Below are 4,939 nucleotides of genomic sequence, written 5' to 3'. Positions count from 1 at the left end.
TAAGGCTAAATACCGGCATGAGACCGATAGCCAACAAGTACCGTAGGGGAAATTTGAAAAGAACTTTGAAGAGAGAGTTCAAGAGGGCGTGAAACCGTTAAGAGGGCGACCTCAGGTCCCATATGGGTCTGTATTTGTTCCCCTTGGCTCCCCGTGGGTCTCTATTGCTCCCTATCGTTCTTATGTGGCTCTATGACTCTCTATGATGTTCTTTTGGTTCTCTATGGTTCCTGTGGGTTACTGCCCCTGACAGACGGTGGGAGGGGCCGGGTGATAAGAAGGGCAGAAACAGCCCCATTTCTGTCCCTGGCTGTGTTGTGTAGAGCCCCATGGGGAACTGTGCAGCACTGCAGTCCCGCGAGGAGTGCAGAGCAGGCAAGTGGAGAGGTGCTTGTGTTCCTGGGAGGAGAGCAAGCCGTTCTCTGTGTCTGTGCGAGGAGTGAAGGAGCCAAAATGCCAGCCCAGCTGGGCAGGTGGGTGCAGCAGGCCCAGAATGTGGGGAGGGGAAGCCAGAATCACTGTGTGCTGCCGGGCTTTCTCCAGCCAGGCAGCCAAACTCCCTTTCCGTGGGCACAGCCCTGTTCCTGCTCTCGGGAGGGCCAGAACGGGGCCAGGCCGCTGCCCACCTTAGCACTGCAGAGCCCCTCACTCTCATGCGTCCCATGGGTGCTGTGGCACTGGCCAGCTCTTGCTAAAGGGCCCCCTGGGACTCACAACTCTGCTGGGCAGAGGAACCCGGTGGCAGCTGTCTGCTAAAAGGATCCCAGGAGACCGTGTCCCCACGCTGGGCTGTGATAACCACCATCTGATCTCTCCCTTAGGCAACATGTCGCTCAAGAGAGGGGAAGAGGGACTCCCGTCCTGCTTCTAGTGGTCCTTTCTGGTGAGTGTTCCCCACCCAAAGCCATCCCAGCACAGCCAAGGAGCGGGACTGTCCCACACAGCATGTCCCCACTGGGTTGGGAGGAGGGAAATGGGCTGCAGGGCTCCGAGCACTCTGGCAAACTAATGGTCTCTCCTGACTGATATCTCCCACAGCTGGAGCCTTCCTCTGGATATTGGGAGCCTGGGGAAATGTCCTGCAGGTCAGTGCCACAGCGTGCGACAGAAGACAAAGCTCTGCCCTTGAGCCTCCATGGGGACAGGAGGAGTTTGGCCATGGGCCCATCGCTGCTGAGACTCTGTGGGCTCCTGAGCCAGGCTGGGGGCTGCCTTGGCAGCAGGACGGGCTTTGGTGTGGCAGCATCTTCCCAGTGCCCAACACGGAGCTCAGGCTGAAGGCAACAGCACATGGGAAGAAGGGGCCTTTGGCTCGTCCGTGACACTGTGGCGTCTGGAGGGATGGGAAAGCAAGCGGAGAAGCAGCAGATGCTCTGCAGCACGTGGAGGGCTGAAGGGCCCAACTTTGGGCAGCGGTCCTCTGCAAAGTGCTGGGAAGCAGCAGGAAATTCTGCCAGCGGCTCCCTGGGAAGCTCCTTTGGAAGCTCTGGCCGTGCTCCTGGTGCTTCCTCCCATCAAATGCTTTTCTCTTCCAGGTGGTGTCAGCAGGACCTGTGCATGAGCTCCTGTCTCTGGGGTAAGAACACTTCCTTGCCATGCACCTGGCTCTGTAGCTTGGCCTCGGCTGGCTGTGTGCTCCATGCACGCCTTCACCTTGTGCCCAGGGCTCCAGCCTTTCCCATCTATATGGTGAAGGCAGCCCTTGGCAAAGCAAAGGAACAAAAGGGGCCGGGGGATAAGGAAGGGCACAACCCCCCGGAATCCTTCACCTCGTGGCACTGAAACTCTGACCTGCGGGGTGGACATTGCTGAACAAGACTTGCTTTGCTTTGCCTTCAGGAACTCACTGGTCTGGCCAGAACCAAACCTGAAAAGTACTCAGCTGTCAGTCAGGAAGGAGCTCATTGTAGAATCATTGTTTGATGTCCTGGAGGAGAATGGGATCTACGGTCTGAAGAGAGAGGTAATGATAATGCTCCCTCCTGTTTCCTTCCAGCCCTTTACAGGGACACCTCTGTGCTCTGGCCGCCTGCCCCACACCTGGCTCTCAGGCTCAGCCTCCCCTGTGTCTTGGAGCTACTTTGCTCCCCACACTGAGAGCTGATGCTGGTGCTGTCTGCACGGTAAAGCTGGGATCAGGGTGCTCTGTGCAGAGCCATGAATTCCCCCTGGCTGGGCCCCAGCCAGAAGCCTACTGGGCTTGGCTTGGAGGCTGGATGCGGCCCCTGCCAAGAGACTTGTGCTTCAGACTTCTTAGCTGGAAGGGCCATTCTCCAGACCAGCTGCAACTGGAGCTCTGCAGAGCCTGGCTGGCTCAGGGCACGATCTGACTGCCTGTCAAGGCTGTTCTACAGCAGACACAGGGCTGGCAATACTGGGATCAGGCAGAGCCCAAAGTCCATCTTTGCTGTTTCTCTGGAGTGCAGTTCTTGGGTAGGACTCCCTGCTCACACCCATCTCCTGTCTTTGTGCTCACTGTGCTCAACTTGGCCATTGCACAACTGCAAGCTCCTTGCCCAGCATCCAGCTCTGGCGACTCTTTGCCTCACCGCTGATGGACGCATCTCTCTCATTTCAGCCTGATATTTCTGTTGGAAACTGCTGGGCATTCCAAAGTTCGCAGGGCCATGTTGTCATCCAGCTGCCGGAGAACATCTGGCCCACAGCCTGTGGCCCTGTGGCACGTCTCCAAGGCGGTGTCTCCCTCTGGGGGTGTCAGCAGTGCCCCCGAGACTTTGCCATCTTGGTAAGTCTCTGCCTGCTGCTGCTTCTGGAGGCCCCCGAGGAAAAAGCTTTGCCATAGAGCCCCATAAGAGCCCATTGAAATCCTATAGAGCCCCAGAGACAACCAACAGAACACCATAACCAAAACATAAGACCCCATAGACCACCACAGACACCCCAAAAAGCCCTATAGAGCCCCCACAGACACCCCAGAGAGCCCCATAATGCTCCATAAGACCCCATAGAGCTGCACAAGAAGCTCATAGAGATCCAAAGAGCCTCATGGCGCACCATAGACACCCAACAGGGCCCCATAAGGGCCCTACAGACACCCAACAGAGCCCCATAACTGCCACATAGAGCCCTGTAAGACCCCATAGAGCCACACAAGAGCTCATAGAGCACCATAGAGCCACATGGTAGACACCCAACAGAGCCCCATACAACCCCATACAGTTGGGAGCTCCCAAATTTCAGTGGTGGGCTGCTGCAGAGCACGGCATCCTGCCTGAGGGCACCAAATCCCTCGGCTGGTTCCATGTCTCCAAAGGCCTCTGCTGCTCTTTGTGGCCGAGCAGCTGGGAGCAATTGCTCCACGTGCCCTGACTCAGGTTCACCCTCCGTTGTGCTCCAATCCTACCAGAGCACAGGGAGGGTTGGAAGGGCTCCCACCTTTGGCCTCAGTGTGTTCTTTATGGCACGGCCTGCCTAAGTGTGACCGCCATCATCTCTTGTCTTTGAGGGAGTGGATGAGGACGAAAGGGAAACTCTCCTGGGACTGTATGTTTATGACGTGGGTGGAGATATTGCACAGACCTTCCACGTTCAGGTATGGCAAGTGCAATGGGGGAGGCTGGGCTGCCTGCAAGTCATGGGAAGAAAGAGCTTTCCTGCCCACCCTCTGCTCTCCAACATGGCCGACTCCCGCGGGGTCCCTTTTGCAAGCCTTTGGAAGCACTTGTTGTGCCGGGGCTCTTCCCATGCCCATAACAAAGCCTCTCCTCTGCTACTGCTTCACTTGTAGACTGAGGCCTTGAAATAACTACAAACTACTTCACTTATATACTGAAACCTTGAAATAACAACAAACTACTTCACTTCTATACTGAGACCTTGAAAGAAAAGATTCTTCTCTTGTTCTAAAGGCACAAACAACATTTGATTCCCACACTGATAAGATCAGTGATAACAAGAGAGGGGTCTGCATGCTAAACAACTATTGAATATGGATCAGAATTCCAGGAAATCATTGACTGTGTATTAGGTTTACCTATATCTATGGGGCGAACAGTGGGAGCTATGGGGCACTATGGGATCTATGGGATGCTTTGGGATCTATGGGGAGAACAGTGGGAGCTATGGGGCACTATGGGGCACTGGTCCCCCTCCGGCCCATAACGAAGCCTTTCCTCTTTGCATTGGCAGGAGAAGCCCCTTCAGTCCTACAAAAGGATTAAAATGGATGTACGCAGCAACTGGGGGAACGCGGAATACACCTGCGTGTACCAATTGGAAATCCACGGCAACCCCTAAAAACACCTAAAAACCCCTAAAAAAACCTAAAAACCATAAAAAAACCTAATAAACACTAAAAACCCCTAAACTCTGATGTCTACCAGAGGGTTTTAATTAGGGATTGATCATTCAATGAAGAGATGTCGATAACTTTCTGCCCGCCTCGAGGCTGGTTGGGGGGAGGGAGGAGCTGCGGGGATGAGTTGGGTGGGTGTTTGGTGGGGGGAACGGGGGAACCGGGGTGGGGACCGGGGCTAAGCCACAGGACAAGCAGGCCAACTTGGCCAAGTTCCCCAGGGCACAGCACATGCTGGATGAGGCAGAGGAACGTGCTGACACGGCTGAGTCCCAGGTAACAAGCTGCAGGCACGGAGCCGTGACATCAGCATCAAGGTGGGTTCCTACCCCACATCCCTGCCCTCCATCTTCTCACCTCCCTCCATCTCCTTTCCCAATAGAAAGGACTCAGTGAGGAACGAAAGCTGCAGATGCTCTGCCTTCCAGCCCCAACATCTGATCTCACAACCCCTTTGGATCTCTCAACTCTCCTGCTTTCAGCCAATAAGAATTGTTGAGCGGCAGCAGCTGCATTTGTGGGACAGGGCTTAGTGTGGGTGGTGCTGTGGGGTTGGTGTGGGAGCCACGGGAGATGGAGGGTGGCCAAGAGTGTGAGTTGGCCACTCAGGCCATCCCACAGTGC

The 4,939-nt window shown here is 55.4% G+C and overlaps 1 pseudogene; it reads left to right on the top strand.

The window, feature by feature from the left end:
- The first annotated feature begins 880 nt into the window (after positions 1-880).
- Positions 881-2,655, top strand: LOC146751778 (uncharacterized; annotated as a pseudogene).
- The last annotated feature ends 2,284 nt before the right edge of the window (positions 2,656-4,939 follow it).

This window comes from Coturnix japonica, unplaced genomic scaffold (genome assembly GCF_054131305.1).
Source record: "Coturnix japonica strain WE unplaced genomic scaffold, WE-NBRP24 Scf061, whole genome shotgun sequence".
NCBI lineage: Eukaryota > Metazoa > Chordata > Aves > Galliformes > Phasianidae > Coturnix > Coturnix japonica.
This window is presented reverse-complemented; position numbering and strand designations above follow the sequence as displayed.